This window comes from Camelus ferus, chromosome 29 (assembly GCF_009834535.1).
Source record: "Camelus ferus isolate YT-003-E chromosome 29, BCGSAC_Cfer_1.0, whole genome shotgun sequence".
Lineage (NCBI taxonomy): Eukaryota > Metazoa > Chordata > Mammalia > Artiodactyla > Camelidae > Camelus > Camelus ferus.
The window spans coordinates 14,869,687-14,893,150 of NC_045724.1; the positions used below are offsets into that span (position 1 = coordinate 14,869,687).

General features: G+C 47.6%; 1 protein-coding gene across 5 annotated transcripts in view; it reads right to left on the bottom strand.

The window, feature by feature from the left end:
* PALD1 (phosphatase domain containing paladin 1) overlaps positions 1–23,464 on the bottom strand; it is an 80,756-nt gene that overhangs the window by 53,290 nt on the left and 4,002 nt on the right. The window contains exon 1 of one of the 5 annotated variants that reach the window (XM_032470200.1): positions 10,344–10,485. The exons of 3 other annotated variants lie outside the window; for them this stretch is intronic. The gene's annotated coding sequence lies outside the window, so the exon portion shown is untranslated. Of the gene's footprint in view, positions 1–5,718; positions 5,740–10,343; positions 10,486–23,464 lie in introns of those variants that run through there. One more of the 5 variants, XM_032470202.1, reaches the window with a different exon arrangement.

The window sequence follows — 23,464 nt, forward strand, 5'->3', positions numbered from 1 at the left end:
AGTAGAGGCAGAGTCCTGGCTTCTGCTGTGGGGCCCATCACCTCACATCTCTGGGGGTCACCCAGACCTGTACAACCTCTGCCCCCCAGCCTCCTTCTCTTTAAAACTAGGACGAAACTGAAATCATTTTGCTGTATACCTGAAACTAACACTGTAAATCGACTACACTTCAATAAAAAATAAGAATCATTTAAAAAAAAAACTAAGATGAGATCGATTTAAAAAATAAAATAAAGTTGTCTGGGGTCTGAGATCACAAGAGACCTTCACCAGCTAGATTATATGTTTCTGAAATGTTTTTTTCCTAAAGAAAAAGTTTAAAAGTTAAAAACAGAAGGCTGCCTCCGTGAAGTGGGCCTGCAAACAACAGCGAGCCTCTGGAAGTCTGAGTTCTGGCTGGGAGACGGAAGTCATCACTGTCACACATCCAGATGACACCTCAGGGTGGACTTGGGGGTGGCACTCAGGAGGGCAGAGTGACTAGGTGGCTAGCTGAGGAGCTGTGGTGAGTGGGGGCCAGCGTGGGGCAGCAGTAGAGTGGGGGGGATCACCCTGCTGACGGACCCCTGGGCTGGGAGAAGCTGCCAGTAGAGCAGCAGGCCCTTCCCTCAGTGTGGGGCAAACAAGCCTCCCTCTCAAGGGTGGGAAATAGCTCAGTGGTAGAGCGCATGCTTAGCATGCACAAGGCCCTGGGTTCAATCCCCAGTACCTCCACTAAAAAAAAAAAAAGCCTCCTCAGTTCCCCTAACAGATGGAGGGCAGAGAAGGGGCTCCTGCCTGCTCTGCGGCCAGCAAAGACCCTGGCACTTGTCGCCAGGTGCTCCAGTAGGGGCCGGGGGCTCCTAGAATTCAGGACCTTAGGGAAAACAGAGGACCCTTTCCAGCACCCTGATTTGCCTGCCTCCAGGCCTGGGGGGAGCCCTCCACCTCTGGAACTCCCCATGGTGGGTTACCTGTGCCCGACAGGAGGCTCTGTCTATATGGGATCTTGGATCAGGGGTGACGGAGGGGGCAAGGCTATAAAGGACATTTTGAGAACAAGTGAGAAAAATATGAATATGGATTGTATGTTGGATAAATAAGCTAACGTCCTTGGATATGATAATTATACTGTGGATACAAGGAGAATGGCCTTGTTCTCAGGAGAAACGGGCTAAAGTATTCAGAGGTGAATCATTTTTTAAATTTTTTTTTATTGAAGAATAGTTGATTTACATCGTTAGTTTTAGGTGTACAGCAAAGCAATTCAGTTATACATATACATTCATATATAGATAGATATTTTTTCAGATTATTTTCCATTATAGCTTATTACAAGAAATTGAATATAGACAGTTCACTGAAGCATTTTGATGTCTGGGACTTTCACGTGGTTTGGGGGTGGGGAGCAAATAGAGCAAATGTTAGCCCCTGGTGAGTAGGGACATGAGTTCACCGTAGTCTTTTTTCAAACTTTTCTGTAGTTTTGAAATTTTTCAAAATAAAAAACTGGTATCTAACAATGGCATACTACTCAGTCATAAAAAGAATGAAATAATGCCACTTGCAGCAACATGGATGGGCCTGGAGATCATCATACTGAGTGAAGTAAGCCAAACAGAGAAAGACAAATATCATATGATATCCCTTATATGTGGGACCTAAAAAATGATAAACAAAATTATTTACAAAACAGAAACAGACTCACAGACATAGAAAACAAACTTATGGTTACCAAAGGGGGAGGGGAGAGGGATAAATTATGAGTTTGGGATTAGCAGATACAAACTACTATTTATAAAATAGACAAACAACAAAGTCCTACTGTGGAGCACAGGGAACAATATTCAATACCTTGTAACAACCTATAATGGGAAAAAATATGAAAAAGAATATATATATATATTATATATATGTATAACTGAATCACTATGCTGTACACCTGAAACTAACACAACATTGTAAATCAACTATACTTCAATAAAATTTAATTGATATTTAAAACATTTTTAAAATAAAAAACATTTTAATGTTAAGCTATCTTAAGAGAAGCTACTTTTCCACATATTCCCCTGGTCCTCCCCTGCCCTCCCCGAAGACTCAGAGAATGCATTTCATCTGGGGTGGGGGAAGTCTGCAGTCCACATGTGCAAGGTGCTTGAACCTTACAGTTTTGTTATTTTCCCCTCTCATTAGCCGCCAGTACCTGAAAATCAAGGGAATTCAAATACAGCTCCAGATCTCTGGAGAATCCAAAGATGGGCAAACACAGGGTGCAGTGGGGACACCCCTAGAGGACCTCTGCCACTCTCCATGCCTGCCACAGGCTGGCAAGGAGAGCATTCCTGGTGGAGCTCCTGTCCTGGGGCCACCCCACAATCGCTGCGTCCAGTCCACCTGTGTCATGGCACCTGTGGCTCTTCATCTCTCCCAAGCCCGAGCCCCCAGCCTCCTGACCACTCTCCACAGGTGAGCGCATCCTACCCTCAGGCCCCAGCAGCCCAGACACGGGACACACCTTCTCAGCACGATTCTGTCCTCTTAGAAGAGGGTGGCTCGCCTCCCTTATTCTAGCCACAACATGGGGCTGACTCCAGCCCCTCAAAAGCCTTTCTCTCCCTTTCTTGGCCTGGGGCATGTGGCTTTCTGGTCCGCAGGCAGGACTGGCCTCGTCCTGAGAAATCTCCCTGCATGGGACTCTGCCACCCTCGAAGCACTGGCCCAGCTTAGCCTGGGAACGTACTCAGGTTTGATGAAAATGCCACAATGCCTTCAACCCCTCTCCTTCCCTCCATCTGTATTAAACAAACCAGATGAGGGACAAGGACAGCTAGCTGAGTACGTGGCTGCCCAAAGCCAAGACTACACCCCCTGCCTCCCTTGTAGATACCTGGGGCCAGGTGACAAATTCTAGTTGATGGAACATAAGGGGCAGTGCCCCATGGCAAGTTCCAGATCCTTCCTATGAGCCCCCTTCCTTCCTTCCTCCATCCTGCTTGGAACACACACACAATGGCGGAAGCTTCACAGCCATCCGGAACCATGAGCATATGAAGTCACACCCTAGGAATTGATGGAGCAGAACCACCACACCAGGCCTGGACCACAAAGCTCTGGGCTTGGACAGGACAGAGAAATAAACTTCCATCTTGTATAAACCACTGTTATTTGGCTTTTCCTATTATTCACAGCCAAATCTAATCCTGACTAATACACTGTGTTATTTTTAGGACTGGCCCTCAATGACCACACACCACAAGGCACAACTGATTTTTCCCCTTTCACAGGAGAACATTGGGTTCCCTGCTGGTCTGTGTTCAGGCAAGGCGACACCAGGATCCTGCGAGTCCAGCCCACTTGGGGGCCACGGGGGCTCACAGAATACAGAAGACACTGTCCTCAGCCACCAGGGCCCATGGGGCAGCTGAGGAGATACACATGCATCGCAGCACCATCGACTGACAGACGGTGTGGTGTAGGTGCTTTCCAAGTTGGCTGCAGAAATCTAGAAAGTCCCAAGCTGCTAAATGTTTGTCCCATATTATAAATAGACACGTGACTTCCATTATTCCAAAAAGGCAGAGAGATCCCAAGCATCTCCCCATCTGGAGTCCCTCTGTGTCCCTCTCGGGGCCTTTCTGAGCAAGAGCACTCCATGGAAAACAAGAAGGTATCACCTGGCTGGGAGGGACCCTACCTGGAGGTTCCTCCAGGAAGGAACAGGAGGCGAGTGTAGCAAATGCCCAGGGAAGGCGCCAGTCAACTCTGGGAAGGGCATTCACCCTGTGCCTGAAAGAGCCTGAAGCTCCTGTCCACCTCGGCCTGGGAGGATGGGGAGGGTAGAGTACTGCAGTGAGGGCCCAGGGGAGGGCGGGGTTACAAGTACCTGGACACGCTCACCTGCTCAGTGATGCCACTCCAAGTAACTGGGCATTTGGGCATCTCAAGGTCAGCAGAAACCCAGAGTCTCCGAGCCCCCTGCTGACACTGTCCTGGCTGCTTCCAGGGACTGGGCCCCAGAGGGCCAGCGGGAGCTTATGCTTGAACCCCACATCAGACCTTCAGCAACACTGCAGGGACCCGAAATACCATTTTAAGGAGCTGAAAAGAACCATGACCCAATTCTGGGGTTTGTCTCCATCTCTCCCACCCTGTGGCCTACAGTCTGAACTCCCTTGCCTGACCTGCAAGACCCCTGGTTCCTACCCTCACCTCCGTTGTTTACCCTCCACACCCTCAACATTCCAGGCAAAGCCAGGTCCCAGCTGCTGTATGGCCTGGAGCAGGAGAAGCCCCAAGATGTTCCCCTCCAGCACAGGGTCTCTGAGAGGCCTCAAATTCAACAGAGCCCTCTCTGGGCCACACTTGATTTCTACCTGGAATGTGAAGGGGCTGAACATGATGGGTAGTTTTCAACCATTTTAGCAAATCAATCTTAATAAAAAAATCAACCTTTCATGAAAGTCCAATGTATAAAAGGCAGAAGCAGGGCAACTGTGTTTGCCGCCAGCTCAGTAAGGGGGTTGCAGAGCCTCCTGCCTCCAGACCCACCATGGGGTCCCTCCTAGAGAGCAGCAGCTCCAGAGCTGCCGGCCAGAGATGCTCAAGGCCCTTTACTGCTTGGACTGCCGAGCACACTCCAGCCCTTCCTTGCCCCATGCCTCTGCCCTCCTTGGTCCTACAACTGGGAACGCCATCCCCACCCTCATCCCTTCACCTCACCTATCAATGTCCAGTGGAAATGTCCCTTTCCTCTCCAGCCTTCCAGCACACAGCCTGTGCCCCACAGGACCCTGGCCTCAAGCCCACTGGCCTGATGTCAGGTAAGTACATGCCTCATCTCCCCAGTCTGGATCTCATTCTCCTCCAGGGTCCCACAAGGTTGGACGCACAACAGTTGTAGTTTCCGAACATCATTTGCTAAACGAATTTCACATCCACTATCTCATTTCAGCCTTAGAACAACCCCATTAGAAAAGCAGAAGGATGGGCTATCGTGCCATTTAGCAGATGGAAAAACTGAGGCTCACAGAGAGCTCTCACTACATCACATAACAGGAGAGCCACTCCTCTGGTTCCGCAGCCTGGGCTCTTTCTCCTGCATCATCCACTCAACACTCTCCCATTTCTCCTGAACCCACCCTCACTTTCCCAGTAGACACTGGGAAGCCTAACCCAGGGACCTGGCAGAAAGCAGAGAACAAGAGACCCAGGGAAGAGTGTCCCTTCAGGGCTACAGCCTCTCACACACACCCCTCAGCAGCCAGATGCCCTGGGGAGGGTAACAATGGAGCTAAAAATAGGGCAGGAGGCTGAGTGGCCAGCTGCAGGAAACATCTGCTTCAGCTGCTGAACAAACACAGAGGAAGTCACCGCGCTCCAGGGTTCCCCTACCATGGGGCCAAGGGGAGAGCTGGGGCAGGAGGTTGGAGAGGGAAGAGGGATGACATTTTCAGGTCTGTACCCAATGCAAGGGCTCAAACCAGCTCACCACCCACCCAGGGAATCATCCCCCAACACCCAACACACAAAAACAGTACAAGGTCCAAATCCCCCTTGGGCACCAAGAAGTATCTTACAGTTAGATTCATAGCCACCTTTGAGATCCTAGTCTATACCTCTCATTTTATAGAAGAGGAAACTAAGGGCCAGAGTAAGCCAGAGACCTGCCCACAGTCACAGAGACAGCAGACAGCAGGGTCAGGACCAGGGGTCTCCTACCCCTCTCCCTGCACCTACCTGTTCATCTGCTTCAGTGAGCATGTCCACCCAGGGCCAGAGAAGATCCTGACCAGGAAGAGCTCTCTTCCTCCAGGGAATGAAGCACACCAAGCAGAGGAGACAGATTTCAGCATGAAAGACTTCAGTTAGACTCAAGGAACCACTTGGCAATCCATGACTTTCCCCAAGCAGGCCCAGCCTCCCTCTTCAACCTACTGCTCCCCAAATCCCACCTTAGTGCTCTAAACTCCAGCCAAAGGGAACCCCTTACCATTCCTGGAACAGACAACAACTCAACAGGTCTTTTCAAACAATTAAAAGTAATAATAATAAAGTAGAGGTGCATCTTACCAGGCCAGGGGGTTTAGAGTGGGATGTTTTACAGTCTATGTAAGGCAGAAATTGTGCCTTACATTAAAGTCATTAAAATACCCCATAAAGAACAAGGCTGAGCCATCTCTCAATTGATTCGATCTAGTCAGATTTCTTCCTGTGATTGAAGAGACACCAGTATTTCTTCTGCTGAGCGGCAGGTGACGTTTGCAGGCCACACACCAGCCTCACGCTCTGTCATTCTACACCTTGTGGCCCCTCTCGCTCCCTCTGTCTAGCTCAATACCACCTCCTGCACTAGGATACCTTCCTTAACCCCTGGCCACATCCCACCATGGATATCATCCCCATGAGGCCCACAGGCTGGGGATGGGACTGGCCTTCAATGGCATCCCAGTGCCATTTTTCTCTTCATATACTTCAATTGAAACAACATATCACAACAGATTGAATGCAGGAGCAGATATGAGAATCCAGCTGTCTTGTATTAAACCAGACACTAAAGAGATTTGCAAAAAGGCAAAACAATGCCACTCTTTCCACTACATTTTTTTTTTGGAAAACATACTTACTTTTCAGAAAAAAATATTTTATTTATGTTAACATACAGTGGGTTTGCTATTGTTATTTTTAAATGAATATAGAAATGTTATTAAATATACTTTTTAATTTCTAATGTGGTAAATTTGAATTTATGTATATCACCCAGATAAACAAAAGCTCCTTGGTGCCTTCAGTTTTTAAGAGTGTAAAGGAAAGAATATTGTAAATAGTTGTGATTTAACCCCCACTGTAAGCTTTTGGTGATTGGGTTCTAGCATTATACCCATTTTGCAGGTACAGACACTGAGGCACAGAGAGTCTGGATAACTTGCTTAAGACTACACAGGTGGCTAAAAGCTTCCAAGTGCATCCTGTTAACCTCTAAACCTTCCCTCACCTAACATCATGCTTCCAAAGGAGGTAGGAAGGATAAACAATGACATGCTACAAAGGGCACCAGAGAGGTGAAAGAAGAGAGCGTAAGTAAATATTCTATAACCTTGGGGCAGAAAAGAACTTCCTATGCAAAATGTTAGAGGAGTCATACAGTTAAATAACGATAGCTCAGACTACAGTAAAAAATGATCAGCTTTTAAGCCACGCAGAAAAACCACAAAATTAAAATCAAAAGGTAAATGAGAAATTGGATACAAGTATTTTCAACACATTTTTATTATTTATCATGCTCAATATACAGGATTTTTTTTTCCAAAAAAGAAAACAAGTGTGTCTTAGGAGTAAAAAGTACCAAAACAATACCAAAAACCCAACATACGGCCAATAAATGTAAGAAAAGATGGTCACTCTACCTTGTAACTTATCAACTAGGAACAAGGAGCTGGCACATGTTGCCCTTCACAGTATCACAGGTACAGCAAGATGAGAACACCCAGTGTCGGAGTAGGTGCCGGGGATCCGCTCCCTGCTAAGCACCTGGCAGGGTGTAAATTGGCGCAGCTCCCTGGAGGAGAATCTGGCAATAATTCTAAAATACCTTAAAAATGTACAACTCTTTGATCCAGTGATCTTCAGTCAAGTCAAAGGAAATAATCAAAGACATGGCCACAAAGGCGTTCGGTATAGATTTGTTTACATAAGTTGAAGACTGGAAACATCTTTCACATCAACAGTGGTCAAAGTCAAACGTACCATGGACTCATCATGGAGGCATTAAAATGGACAGGGCCTCAGGGGACCGCCTCCAACAGAACGTGGAGTAAAAGAAGCCAACATAAGCAAATAGTATATGGTTCCATTTATCTAAAACTCAAAATCAGGTGTTGGAAGTCAGGCAAAAAGTCACGTCTGGAGCAGGAAGGAGGGGGTAGTGAGGGGCTACAGGGTCCCTCCTGGAAGAATTCTGTTCCTTAACCTGGGGGAGGCTCCGAAGGCTGTGCTCACTGTGTACAGCTGTCGAGCTGTATACTTGTGATGTGTTAAACGTCAACTTAAAAGTTTCAAAAGAAAGAAGGAGCAGTTTATTTACTAACATAGGAAAATACTGTGTTTAGGTTTTTTTTTTTTTAAAAAGACACTAAAGAGTATTTTAGAGCTTTGTTCCATTAAAAAGGAGAGAGGGCTCCTGAATACAAACACATGCACTCTCTCTCACTCACTCACACACACACACACACACCCTACGAAAAATGTGTGAAAGGATAAACCTCAAACATTAATGGTAAACTGCAGTTATCACTGGTAGGTGGGGTCACAGATGATCTTTCTAATCTCCCTGCAAAGGTTTATTTTCTCTGATTTTCCTATATGAATATATACTACTTATAGCAGAAAGGGGTGGGGGAGAGAACCATGCATTATGGCCGCTAATACCAGGAACCATGGTTCTGTATTGACGTCACAGCCCAAGGAGACCCTGACCCCCCAGGAAAAGATCAGAGGAGTGAGGATGTTCCTGAGTTGCCTCTGAGGAAAAGCTAACCATCTTCCTGTGGAAGAAACCAGGATAGAGTCAGAAAGACCCAGGTACTCTCCCAGCACCGTCCCCTACCAGAGACCCAGACGAGTTCCTGAGCCTCCATGAGCTCGGGGTCCTGCAGTGAAGTGAGGGTTAAAAGTAGTCAAGGATGTCCCAGCCGGACCAGGTCAGCTCTCAGGGCAGATCTGACATGCAGGCTCCCCCAGTTTCAACAGAAGAAGAAACGGAGGCCCAGAGAGTCTGAGTGACATTCTCACCTTACCTGGCAGGCCTGAGAGACCCCGGGAGACACCCTCAGAGTCCCCACAATTGGAATGTGGTCCGGAGGCCTGACCTTGGGAAGTTCCCTGCCCTCCCTTTGGCCTCCGTGCCCCCAGAATAAAAGGCGTAGGCTGGGCACTGGACTTGACCTCGGGTAACCTCCCTTGAACCCCACACCCATAACTCCCATGAAACTTCCACATGGAAGGCTGTGGCAGGAAAGGTGGCCAGCTTATCCAGACAGGAAGTGACCTCGCCGGATGAATGACAGGCCAACATTCCATCAGGAGCCCCACCTGCTGGTGACCTTCAGGGTCATGGGAGCCAGGAGTGGGCGGGCACATGGCAGCCAAGGAGGAAACAGGATTTATTGCGGAAGGCCAGGCACATGGCAGACCCCCGGCAGGGAAGTGACTTCATTTCACACTCTGTCCTCCTCGCTTCCGCCCCTGGCATGGCAGGGAGTTAACCCTGAGGGGGCCAACTCCACACAGTCCAGGGCATGAGAATCCAGGCTTTCTCCTCTCCCTCTCCTATGATCCCCCATCCACAGTTGAGGAAACTGAGGCTCAGAGAGGCGGACAACAGGACAGAGACTCCAGGACCTTTTCTATTACACTGAGCTACACAGAGGAGGGAGATGTTAACTCAGGGTTGGGAACTCCAGGAAGGCTTCCTGGAAGAGGCAGCCACTGAGCTGGCCCTTGAATGATGAGCAACATTTGACAGACAAGAAAGTCATTCTGCACAGAGGGAACAGCATGGAGAGAGAGATGCTTGGCCCTGAGCAGAGCCTCCTAGGAAGTGTGAAGGTACTTGTGAGGCCAGAGTACAGGATGGGGCAGGGCTGGTCTGAACCCCAAGTGCCTTGAAGACCATGCCAGGGAGTTAGGATGTTGCTCTGTTGGGTGGATGTGCTGCCCAAGCCAGGGCAGTAAGAGAATTTTGACAATGCTGTGTCAACCTAAGATAGCTGCATGGAGGAGGCAACATGTAGAGAGCCACCTCAGCAAGGGCTCAAGATTGCTCTGGGACTGCTGGGGCCCAGAGCTCATCAGGCCTTATCCCACCACCCCATCCCCACAACTAAACTTGGTTTCTCTATAAAAGAGAACGGAAAGGAATTCATAGTACCAATATTCTAGTGTGTCAAGGTCTGTACCAGACACCAAACTGATAAAACAGCAGGGCGCTGAGTACACCACTGCCTTGGTCCGAGCCCGAGCTCCACTACCACCAGCTGTGTGACCCTGACGGAAACACTTAACCTCTCTGTGCTTCAACAGTTGGCCAATGAAGACAATACCCTGCCCACTTCTGGGTGAGGATTCACTGAGATAATAATCCTTGTATATGCCCACTTGAGCACCCAGAGCCAATGTTCATCAAATATTCACTACATTATTTCTCCATTCTGACCCACACAGAGGCTGAGTGAATCATCTTAGATCACATGGCAAAGATACAGCAGAGCCAAGATTCAACCCAGGACCTGTCTGGCTCCCGCACCCAGGCTTATCCCAGCCCATCAGGCCAAACAAAACCTGAAGTCCTAAATTCTAAAACTCACCAGCCATGGCTCCCAGGGCCTCAGAGTAGTTTCTGACAGGTGAAGGGCTCCACCTCCTCAAACCTCCAGTGGCCAAGGGAAGGGCAGGGAGAAAACGCCAGGGCACAGGAGGGGAAGCAAAATATGTTTAAGTTTCTCCCTCTTCCTGTTTATCTATCCTCTCAATCCTGAAGTTCCTAGTAGCTATTTGTTCAGGGAAAGTTCTGCCAAGAGTGACATCCTGCTGTTGGCAGCCCTGCCAGCCTGTGCTGCAGACCGTTGCCCGGCCCAGGGAGGCGGCTTCACAAAGGGGTTTTCAACAGAAGCCCGGGCCCAGGAAGGGGGACCTCAGCCAGGAAGCAGGGGCCGCTACCATTGCCTCCTCAGTGCCAGCTGGTGCCCACTGGCTTCACATTCAGTTCCCATCAGCTGATGAGGAGGATTTGAGGAAATGACTCTAAGCCTGGGCTGGGTGCTACCCTGAGTTGCAGTGGAGACTCGGACCAGAGCCTGGGCTGTGCAGTCAGGCAAACCCAGTGTCCAATCCTGGCTGACTAATGACCTGCTGTGTGACCTTGCCAAGTTACTGAACTTCTCTGAGCCTAGTTCCCTTATCTATAAAATGAGGATAATATTGGTTCCTACTTCACAAGGATGTGGTGAGGATTACATGAGACAACATAGGGGAAGGGCTGGCACCTAGTAAATGTGAATAAATGTTATTTATTTCCCACTCCCACTGTCAAGTTGATCCCCTCACTCAATCCTAAAGATCTGAAGTGCCCTTAAAATGTGCTCAAAAGAATAATTACAGCCTCCAAAGGAAAGAAATTCTGACACATGCTACAACATGGATGAACCCTGAAGACCTTATGCTAAGTGTTTAAATAAGCCAGACACAAAAGGACAATTACAATGATTTCTCTTATATGAGGCACCTAGAGGAGTCAAATTCAGAGATAAAAAGTAGAAGAGGGGTTAACCGAGAGCCGAGGGTGATGGGGAGCTGGTATTTAACAAGCAGAGTTTCTGTCTGAGAAGATTAAAAAGTTCTGGAGCTGGATGGTGGTGAGCGTTGCACAACAATGAGAACAGACAATGTCACTGAATTGCACACTTAAAAATTGTTAAAAGGGTAAATTTTATTTTTTTTAACTTTTATTGAGTTATAGTCATTCTATAATGCTGTGTCAAATTCCAGTGTAGAGCACAATTTTTCAGTTATACATGAACATATATATATTCACTGTCACATATTTTTTCACTGTGACCTACCACAAGATCTTGTATATATTTCCCTGTGCTATACAGTATAAAGGCACCGCTGCCCAGGGAGCTGGTACCACAGAATTGTGAAGAGGGAGCTGAGGAAAGAGACACCGAGCTGCCTCAAGGGCCCAGGAGGGCTGCGAGTGGAGGCCACCAGAGCCAGGCGGAAGCCAGCCCCAGACTGAGCTGCTCGGCCAGGCTCCTTCCAGTACGAGGCAGGGTCTGCCCTCCCTCTCCACAGAGCTGGGGTGAGAAGAAGCAGGCCACAGCTCGGGGTGCAAAGTGGGTAAGACCAGGTGTGAAAAGGCCTAGGGGGTCGGGTAGAGAGGCTGAGCTCCGCCATGAGTCACCAGGTGACCTTGGGCAAGTCACTTCCCTTGCAGAACTTCTGAAGCCTCCTTAGCTTCCTTCCTAGTAAAATGAGGATTCTGTCCCATCCTCCAGCAAGCACCCCTGCATATGCACCCTAGAGAGGTGTCTGTGTCCACTAAAAGCCAGGCAAGAATGGGGAACTTGGAAGCCCCAAACCCACAAGGTCTAGCATGACTGCCCCTGTGGGTATGAGTTAGACAGGTGGTACACCTGTAAGAGTTCATCAAGCCACACCCTGGTTTACTGTCTGAACAGTATATCCCATTTACAAAACACAATACAAACAGCTAGTAACTCATGTTTCTGTCTTCCTCTGAGGACTGCAGTAGGTGACACTGAGAAGCTGTATGTGGAAAGGCTCTGGAAGGTGTTGGGTGGTGGGTCAGGGTACCAGCTGGGAGTCAGAAGGGCCAGGGTCAAGTCCTGATGCTCCCTCTGACCAAAAATGATTTTTTTCTTTTGTGATTTCTTTTGTTGCTGTTGACCAGACTTTTTTTATTACAAAATTTGTACTTAACTGTCACAAGTCAAACAAGGATGTATAAAGAAAGTTTATACCTTTCCTATCTGCCTCCAAACCCACCTCTTAAACTTCTTCTACAGCAAGCTTTTTTCCTCAGTGAAACAACACAACCACCCCTCCCAGTTAATTACATATAACTGTTTAATGGCAGCGTGTCATTTCATTGTATCACTATTCACTCAACAAACAGCTACTAAGTATTGACAGCATCAACCAGATAGGAACCTCAGAGCAGACATTCCCACAAGAGAGAAAAAGAGAGGGAGAAAAGGGAGTTAACAAAGAAATATAATAGTGACACATTATACACATTGGTGAGCTCCAAGGGCTGAGATGCTGAGACAGAAAAAGAGGAAGGTAGGAAAAGGACCTACAGATCTTCAACTTATGATGTGATTATATCCTAACAAACCCATCATAAGTTGAAAATGTCACAAGTCAAAAATGCATTTAATACACCTAACCTATCAAACATCATAGCTTAACCTAACCCACCTTAAACATGCTCAGAACACTTACATCAGCCTACAGTTGGGCAAAATCATCTAACACAAAGCCAATTTTATAACACAGTGTTGAATCTCTCATGTTCAATTTATTAAACACTCTACTAAAAATGAAAAACAAAAGGTGATCTGGCTGCAGAATGGTTGTAAGCATATCGGTTGTTCACCCTCGTGATCGTGTGGCTGACGGAGATGCCCAGCATCACCAGAGAGGATTGCACCGCATATCACTAGCCCAGGAAAAGATCCAAATTCAAAACTCAAAGTACGGTCTCTACTGAATGTGTATGGTTTTCACACCATCACAAAGTCGAAAAATCATTACATTGAGCCATCATAAGTTGGGGACCATCTATATTTTAGATATGATAGTCACAGAAGGCCTGCGCTGATTATCTAAACACAGGAAGGTCTGGGCCACGTGAAAAACCATGGGCAGAGCACACAGCCCGTACCAGGGCCCCGTCGTGGGAAGAACGCAGGACTGAATGGAGACAGTGTGGTCTCTGGGGCGCAGCCACAAATCCCAGTACACAAAGCCTTATGTCTGATAGTTTTACCTCTTCAGGAAAGGCTACCAAATTTGGACTGCTTAGATGAAAAGGCATGTGCGTTTTAAAAACTATCGTAGATAACTGCCATGTGACTTTTCCAGAAGGTTGCAGCACTTCATACAGTGGCCAGAATTGCTTAAGAGGGCCAGTTTCCCCACGTCTGCACTGGCTCAAGAAGTTATCGATCCTTTCTATTCCTGCCCACAGGAAGACTCTCCACTTCCATGCAAAAGCTCTCACACCAAGTCCACAGCATGGGGTAAATGACAGCTCCTCCTCCTCAGGATGCTGTGAGGTTTAACTAAGAAATAAACCCACCTAACCTGCTGAGCCCAGCACCTAACACAGAGTGAACACTCCACAAATGGGGCAGGCGCTAGCTACCTCACCTGCATGAATGCCTGGATGAGACTGCCAACTCCATAACTACCATGTTTAACAAGGAGACCCTCCTAAGGGGAGCTTGGAAGCCCCAAACCCACAAGGTTTAGCATGACTGCCCCTGGAAACAGGGCTATAGGGAGGAGGTGAAAACTATGGCTTAGAAAACAAGCACTGGGCTGGAAGTCCAGAGACTATGTCCAAGCGAACCTTTCTGAGACTCAGTTCCTCATCAATAAAGTGGGCCAATTCACTCCCTCCTGATGCAGCCATTCCATCAACATTTCTGGGGCACCTGATATGTGCATGCATTGTTCTAGGAGCTAACAATACAGAATAAAAATCCCTGCCTCGCACATGCTAGCTGGAAATAAACTATATAAATTAGTAAAATATATGGTATATCAGGAGGTGATAAGTGAAGATAAGAAAGAAAGAAAAGAGTTATAGAGATGAGGCATGAAATTTTAGGGTATCCCAGCGAGGCTTCATATTTAAGTAAAGACCTGAAGGAAGTGACAGGGCAAGCTATGTGGCTCTGGAAGGAAAATCATCCCTGGTCGAGGGATCAGCCAAGTAAATGCCTTGAGGGGGGATGTTCCCAGTGGGTCACAGGAGCTGTGAGGTGGCCAGTTTGGCTGGAACAAGGTAAGTGAGGGGGTGGGTACTAGATGGAGGTGTCCTGGAGGTACAGTAAGATACTGGCCTTCACTGTGGGTAAATGAGGAACCCCTGGGGGGCCTGGGGCAGAGAAGTGCCCTGATCTGACTTTTACATTCTAACAAGGTCACCCTGGCTGCTGTGTTAGAGGAGTCCGTCAGGGGCCAGGGGCAGAAGCCAATAGCCTGTTGAGAATCCACTGCAATAGTGCCAGTGACACTGGAGGCCTGGGCCAGCAGCGTGGCTCATCCTGGCCACATTCTGAAGCTAAAAGGACCTGCTGACATGCTTCTGAGGTGTGAGAGAAACAGCGGAAACACGGCCGACTTCAGGTTTGGCCTAAACAACTAAAGGGAGGGGGTTGCCACTCACTGAGATGGTTTCTCTCTCTCTTTTTTTTTTTTCTTTTTCAAACTGGGAACCGAACCAAGTACCTCGTGCATGCCCAGCATGCACCCTACCAACCGAGCCATACTCCCACCCCCTGCCACTCACTGAAATGGGACAGACAAAGAGGGGAGCAATGTGCAGGGATGGTTGAGCAGACAGGAGGGCCATGGTCTCCACCCCTGTTGCAATCTCAGAAGGAAGCAGCAAGCCCTGGAGACCCGGACCAGAAGGAGGAGCTGGTCCTGTGTGGGTTCCTCATGAAAGCAATGTGAAAGCCGGAGAGGGGAAAGTGGGTCCCAGGGAAAGCACGTCTGACCCCCTGCTGGCCTCACTGCCCACAGAGCCCGAGCCACAGCCACGGCTAGCTGCTCAGGGGCCTACGTCACAGATGGGGAAGATGAGGGAACTGAGTTCTGCAGTGAGCACCTCTCATTTAGAAACCAGAAAGGGCCAGAATGAATGAAGGCAGCAAGGTAGGCAGCTCCCACCTGCCATCCCAAACTGGGACCATAGGGCAGAAGCCCAGTGACCCCACCACCCAGGAAGTCGGCAGGATTCCAAGAGGTGATCCAGGAGTCTGTGTTGTCCAGAGCTGAGAACATGACTCAGTCCAGACTCCAAGGATGTCTGCTTCGGATCCGTGAGCTCTTCCCCCATGCCCACTGGGATTTAATTCACATTATCATAAAATTCACCCTGGTAAAGTATACAATTCAGTGGCATTTAACACATTCACAATGTTGTGCAACCATCACTACTACCTAATATCAAACCCAAAAAGTTAAACAAATGACCCAGCAATTTCAGCCCTAGGTATATACCCAAGAGAACTGAAAACAGGTATCCGAATAAATACTCTGACAAGAATGTTCCAGTCACAGCAGCCAAAAGGTAGGAACAATTTAAATGTCCATCAAATAATGAACAGATAAGTAAAATGTGGTCTATTCATACAATGGATTATTATTCAGCTATAAAAAAGAATGAAGCATTGATACACACTACCGTGTAGGTGAACTTTGATTAATTACGCCAAGTAAAAGAAGCCAGACTCAAAAAGTCACATATTGTATAGTTCCATTTATATGAAATATCCAAAACAGGTAAATCCATAGAGACAGATGCAGATTAGTGTTACCAGGGACGGGGGCGGGAGGGGGGAATCAGAGGGACTGCTTTATAGATACAGGGTTTCCTTTTAGGTTGATGAAAACGTTTTGGAGGCTGAACATAACTAATCATCAAGGAAATGCAGGTCAAAAGCACAATGGGATATCACCTCACACGTGTCAGGATGGCTATTATTAAAAAACAAAGACGAGTGTTGACAAGGACGTGGAGAAATTGTAACCCTTGCATGCTGTTGGGAATGCAATTCGGTGCAGCCACTATGGAAAACAGCATAGAGGTTCCTAAAAATTGAAAACAGAATTGGCAGATGATCCAGCAATCCCACTTCTGGGTATTTATCCGAAAGAATTGTATCCAGATCTCAAAAGAGATATTAGCATATTCATTTTCTCTACAGCACTATACACAACAGCCAAGAGGTGGAAGCAACCCAAGGTCCACTGACAGATGAATGGATAAAGAAAATGTGGTAGATACCCAATGGAATATTATCTAGCCTTTAAAAAGAAGGATATGCTACAATATGGATGAACCTTAAGGATATTATGCCAAGTGAAATAAGCCAGTCACAGAAAGACAAATACTGTGATTCAACTTAAATGAGGTATCTAAAATAGTCAAATTCATAGCCTCAGAGTGGAATGTTGGTTGCCAGGGGATGAAGGGAGGGAAAAACAGGGAGCTACTAATCAACAGGCATAATGTTTCAGTTAAGCAAGATGAATGAATGCTGGAGAGCCGCTGTACATCACTGTCTTTATAGTCAAAAATAATACGTTAAACACTTTAAAATTCATTAAGAGGGTAGTTTTCCAAGTTAAGTGTTCTTATTACAACAAAATAAAAATGTTTTGGAATTAGGTAGAAGTGATGGTTGCAAAACTGTGTAAGTGTACTAAATACCACTGAACTGCACACTATAGAAAAGTTAATTTTATGTTACATTAATTTCACCTCAATAAAAAAAAGTAACGAAGAGTATGATCTGAGTCATCCAAATAAACATCTCATAAGCAAACACTGTCATGCAATTTGGGGCTCAAGCCTGCTCCTGGGTTCGAAATCCAGTTCCTTCTTTCTGAAGGCCACATGACATTGTTGCACACAGTACAAAGGTTGTAGTTCAAATAAGAGGAGGGGGGGTGGGGTGGAGAACTGAGCCATTCCATAGCCCACGGCAGCCTGGATGTGCCCAATTCCAAGGCCCAGGCTCTTAGCAGGCAGGATCGGTTCATGTTGAGAGCGTCTGTGTGAACTGAATAAAGCCCATCTCTGTGCCAGATTCTTGATTCCCACAAGAGGTGGGTTTAAGAGCCACTATATGCAGATTTCCAAAACACCATCATTCCACCCTTATCTTCATTTAAATGAGCCAGCTTTCCAGGTTATCATGCGATGCACTATTAAAACAGACATTTGGAGATCACTCATTGGCAGTTTGGGCTCAATTTGAGTACAGATGGTCCCCCCATATTTTGGGGTTCTGCATTCTTGGATTCAACCAACCTCAAAATAAAAATATTTGGGAAAAAAAAAATTCCAAAAGTTCCAAAAAGCAAAACTTGAATTTGCTGTGTGCTGGCAACTATTTACATAGTCTTTACATCGTATTTACAACTATTTACATAACATTTACATTATATTAAATATCATAAGTAATCCAGAAATGATGTAAAGTATACGGGAGGATGTGCACAGGTTACATGCAAATACAGCTCCCTTCACATAAGGGGCTTGAGCATCTGTGACTTTGGTATCCACGGGGATCCTGAAACCAATCCCTCCACCCCAGGATGCTGCCACGGGACAACTGTCATCAGAATTATCCCCAAATCAGCCAGTCAGCCCAGCTTTAATAAAGTTAATTAATTATAATTATTAATTATTATTAACTATTAATGCCACTCTGCAGAGTAGGTACAAGGGACAGAGGTAGGGGAAACAGGAGGGGCCCAGCTCTCTGGTGTCAGTCCAGCACTGGTGATTTCATTCCAATTTACATCCTTCCCATTAAATCAATACTGTTCTTTTGAAATGGGTCAGCTTTCTGGTTTTATTAGTTTTATTCTGGTTTTATTTCATGTTTGCTTTATAGTTATGTAAAAACTATGTACGTCTAAGGCACTTATACCTAGTTTTATATTTATACCTTTAAACTATTCGAATAAGAACATTTAATAAGTGAGGCTTTTTTTTCTCCCTTAAAAAAGGAGTCCACAAAAAACCCACAAACTCCATTTACACGAAATGTCTAGAACAAGCAAATCTATAGAGACAGAAAGTAGATTTGCGGGGTGGGGAGTGACAACTGATGAGTACAGGGTATTCTTCTGGGTTGACGAAAATGTAAAATTAGACTGTGGTGACAGACATACAACTCTGTGAATACCCTAAATGATGAATTGCACAGTTTAAATGGCGAAATTGTACAGTATGTGAGTTAAATCTCAATCAAGCTATTTTTAAAAGGGAGGACTGACATATTGCCCAGGTTTAGGCAGTATTAAGCTGGAGAAATCACATGGAAATCAGCAAACCCACCTATTCATGGTTCCCCACGAAGGCACACTCCACTCTCCCTCCCCAAACTGTCCCCAAGGGCTCAGGAGACAGAGACTAAGAGGAAACCCTAAGTCACAAGACCAGCCCACCCCCGGTGAGCAGGTGGCTACCCTGGAACACTACAACATAGGATTCCTATCTCTTGGAATCCACTTCATACAACAGTATTAGGGTACTATTTTGAATTATTAAATTAGGAAAAACTTAAAAAGAATGAAAACAACCACTGTCAGTAAGTATGCAGGGAATGTGATTCATCTATACATCAATGGCAGTGTCAAGGAAAAAAGCATGACAATGTAGATTCAGAACCTCGGTGACCCAATTGGCTGGAGTTGGGGTAGAGCCAGGAGCATGCAAATCTGAGCAGAGGCAGCCCCCGCTTTGGGAGGCAGCAGACATCTGCACCTTCCCCGCCACATCGACACAGCCTGCCATACAGGACAGGGTCCCTACTGGTGAGACTCCAAGCACTCTGCTTAAAAGAGTCTGCCTTGGCAAGGGGGAACTCCACAACAAGAAGGGAATCCCCAAGGAGCCATCTCTGTTGACCCAGCAAATCTTCCTCTCCTTGGGGCCTGTTCCTTCCAGCAGCACTTCACAGAGACAGGAAGAGGAAGCCCCTGCTGGCAGCTGCTAGGTGGGAGGCAGTGGTGAAGCAAGCAGGAGTGCACGTCCACCCAGACACCCAGCAACCAACTCATCTGCCTCAGGACAGACTGATCCCTTTTGTCCCAATGCATCCCTCCTCCTGAAACCTGCAAGAAACTGATCACCTCCAGGAAGTCATCATTCTGTCTCCCCAAAGCCTCACTGAGCCCCAGCCCAAAGCGGAGGGGAGAAAAGAGGGAGTGGACACCTGTTTGCATGGCACAGGCCCTCACCTCTGGTCCTCAGCTCAGGAGTGACTCCCAGGGAAGGCACGAAACTTGGACAGCTGTGCCATGAACATCCCCAAGACCGAGGACTAAATGACGAAGCAGCCCCAGAGCCATGGACCAAGTGCAATTCCAACTGTACTCCCAAATGAAAACTACACACATTCACACAGAGGCACAGAAAAGAAGACTGGGATACTCAGCAAACTGCTGCCAGGGATACGTTGGGCAAAGAGAGAAAGTAAGGAGGGTAAAGGGGTTTTTATATTTTTCTCTCTCTTTGAAGCTACTACTTCAATCTTTCATAAAAATAATTACTTAATTTTTTAAAAACTGAAAACATTTTCAAAAGCAGGGTAGGCATCGATCAACTGAGAACTCAGTGAGCAAGCTGTGGTCCCCGCACACACTACCCAGCAGTGAAACATGTAACAGCGTGGATAAGACTCCAGAACACCATGTTGAGTAAAGAAGGCAGAAATAAAAGATACCTAGTATCTACATGAGGCCATTTATGTGAAAATCTAGGAAAAAAAGCAAAATTAGAGTTGACAAGAGACGAGGGGCCCAGGCATGGGGGTGGCTGCCGACTACAATGGAGCCCCAGGAACCTTCTGGGTGATGGACGTGTTCTCAGACTCGGCTGGGGTGGGGGCTGCATGTCTGTGACATTTACCAACACTCATCCAACTGCACACGTAGGCTGGGTGAATTTTATGGTCTGCAGACCTCAATAAAACTTTCCTTTTCAAAAATAAGGTAGAAGAAGGAATGGAAGAAGTGGTTTAATGAGTAAGAGGTTTTCCTTTAGGATGATGAAAATGTTTTGGAACTTGATAGAAGTGATGGTCCCACAACATTGTGAATGTACTCCATGCCACTGAGCTGTGCACTTCAAAATGGTTAATTTTACATCAAGTGAATTTCACTTCAATTAAAAAAATTTTTTTTCAGTAGATAGGGAAAAAAGTATCACGCCTATTTTCCAGATGAGAAAACTGGGCTCAGAGGAAGCAGTCAACTGCTAGTCCTGGGCTTATCCACCTATGCCCCAGGCCTGGTTCAGAGCCCAGTAAAGGAGGCAGACCTGCTCTGTACTTCCCTGGAAGGCTCTGGAACTCTGGGGCTCCATCTCCAGGGAAGGCATTGGGCCCTTTGCTCTGGGGCATTTGGAAACCAGAGCTTTCCCAAAGGCCTTGGAGTGAGCCAGAAGGGCAGACTGCAGGAGACTCCCGAAGTCCGAGACCTCCATTCAGCAGACAGGGCTGCCATGGGGGCAGGGAGTGAGCACCACTAAGAAGATGGTCAGACTTAAGGCTAAAACAAGGGTGGAGTGGGGAGGGGTTCCATCAGATCCAGGCTGGATGAGGTCTTCTAGGCCCTGCCAACCAGGGCCCTGGGGAGCTGAGGGGTCAGCACCAACCTCAGAAACCCAGGAGGAGGACTCAGTAACTACAGGGCAACAGTCAAAGTGGACACGTCCATCAGCCACTTTGTGGACAGCAAGAGAGGGGTTAACTCCTTCATGAGGTCTGCAGTTTCAGAAAAAGGAAAAGAAAAGGGGAGGAGAAGTTCCCCTTAGTGCTCTCTAAACAGAATCTTCAAAAACTGCCCAGTGTCCCTGTCGTCCACTCTGGGAGGGCCTGGACAGAGGTCATACTGCCTGCCGATAGGCCGGGCCTGGGGCTCAGCAGGATGCAGAGGCTGGCAAAGTCCAAGGTCATCTGAGGGCACCCACCTCTCTCCCCGCTACATGCCCCTGACCCAGTCTCTTGGCAGTGGGAACATTTCTCATGGGTGAGGGCAGGAAGCCCAGTCGTAGACCCACAGCCATCCCAGCACCACACCCTCCCTCCTCCTGGAATTTCCAAAAGCCCTGCTCCCTGGGAGCCCGCAGGGTCAGCAGCGGCACACCCAGTTCCCAGATGCTCCCTACTGCTTGCCGTGGGCATGGAGGTAACCCCAGATGCCCCGTGTCCCTCTCTCATCAGAATGTCCCAGCTCCAGAGCTACAGAGCTAAAGCAAGTCCACAGTCAGTTTCAGGAACTCAAACACCTTCCAAGGTCCAGGAATTTCACTATTAGACTTTCACTCCTTAGGAAAGGTTTCAAAGGCTTCAGTTCATTCCTGAGGAGGGGGACCTATTAACCTATTGGCATCTCAGTTAAGAGCAAAAATAGGCATGTTGATATTGGGGTAGGAGCAGTCCGGAGCCCCAGTTCAAAAATGAAGTGCTCAGGGAGGGCTGGCAGACATTCATACAAGGGCAGGGTCCCGGTGGGAGGTCCTCTGGAGAATGGGGCACAGCAAATGCAATTCGTTAAAGCAAAGTGAGAGGCTGGAATTCCAGGGGAGGGCATCCAGCTTCTGTCCTAACAGGGACGCCAGAGTTGCCTCTGAGCCCAGTGTGGGAGGGATAGCAGGTCCCATTCCTGACAGGAATGCTGAGGGTGGGTTCTGTCCCCAGATCTGTGGATCTGGTCATGTTCCCTAAACATGCCAAGCTGTCATATCTCTGCACAGGCTGCTTACTCTGCTTGGGAAGACTTTCTCATCCTTGTAAACTCTTGGCCATCCTTTGAAGTCCACTTGAAGTACCACCCTGTTCCCAGGCAAGGCATTCCCTCCCACCAACTCCAACTGGCACAGCCCCTGGGAAGGTACCAGTGGGGGTGTGGTATAAGGTATACATGTGCCTCTCTGTAGTCTCACTCACTTTTGGTCCCCTGCACCTCATACTGAACCCAGGACCAGGAAAGGCCAGGAACCAAATCAAGAAGCCATCCTGGTGCTTTCCCATCATGAGGCACTGTGCAAACAACCTGGCCTCTGTGGCCTCACAGGTCTCTCTCTCTGCTGAGATCTCATAACGACAGTAATAGCAGCACCTAATGACCATTTACTATGAGCTATACACCACCTCAAGGGCTCTCCATGTGCTACCTCCTTTCATCCTTATGACATTCTTATAAGGGAGTTACTATTATTAATCCTGTTACACAAGGAAGTCAGGCACAGAGAGGTTAGGTGAGTTGCCTTGTGTCACACAGCTAGTGAAGGAGGAAGCCGAAATTCAGACCTTAGTGGTCTGGTTCTGGACCCGGTATTCTTAATCACAACAGGTCTACTGAGGGGTAGGAAGATGGTCAGCTGTCAGGATAAGCTCTGAGTGGAAAAGGAACTGAGAGATTTTAAAGCTGCTGCTCCCCGAGCCTTCTCTTTCCCCAGGTCCCAGCCAAAGACCCAGGAAGAACAGCAGGGCCTCCCCCTAGATCTGGTCTGCTGCTCCCAGGCTCATCTCTGTGCAGAGCGTCAGTTATAGGAAACATAAAAAGCCCATCTGCAAGACCCTTGGCCTGGACTAGGGAGGTGCACGGCTGCCCACTGGGAGGCAGAGCCATAATTTGGGGCTATTCTTAGCAAACCACTGGCTCCCCTCCCAGTGGCCCAGCAGGCAGCAGGTCCAAGCTTCATACACCCTGCCTGCAGGCATGTGGCGGCCCCATAGGGCTAAGAATGGACTGGTGGGCAGAAGGTGAGGACCAAGCCCTCTAGCTTTCAAAGCAGAGGTGCCTGGCCTGCTAGCCTTCCCAGAGCCAGGCACTGGCTGTATCTGGAAAGTCCTGGCCACAGGGGAAGGCTGGTCACCAAAGCTCCATTGCCAGACCCTGGGCCAAATGCTTTCCACTGATTATTTCACATTCACTGGCCCCATTTTAAAGATGAGGAGTTTCACTTTAAAGATGAGTTAGTTAAGATATTAAGTAACTTGCCCAGGTCACACAGTGAGTTAGTGTCCAGCTGTATCTTCCAATTACTAGGTCAGGCCATAGCCAGAAAGTGGGGCAGGGGGCCTTCTCTGTCCAAGCTCAGGTTTGGGGGAGGGGCAATCCATACCAGAGAGCAAAGTTCTCA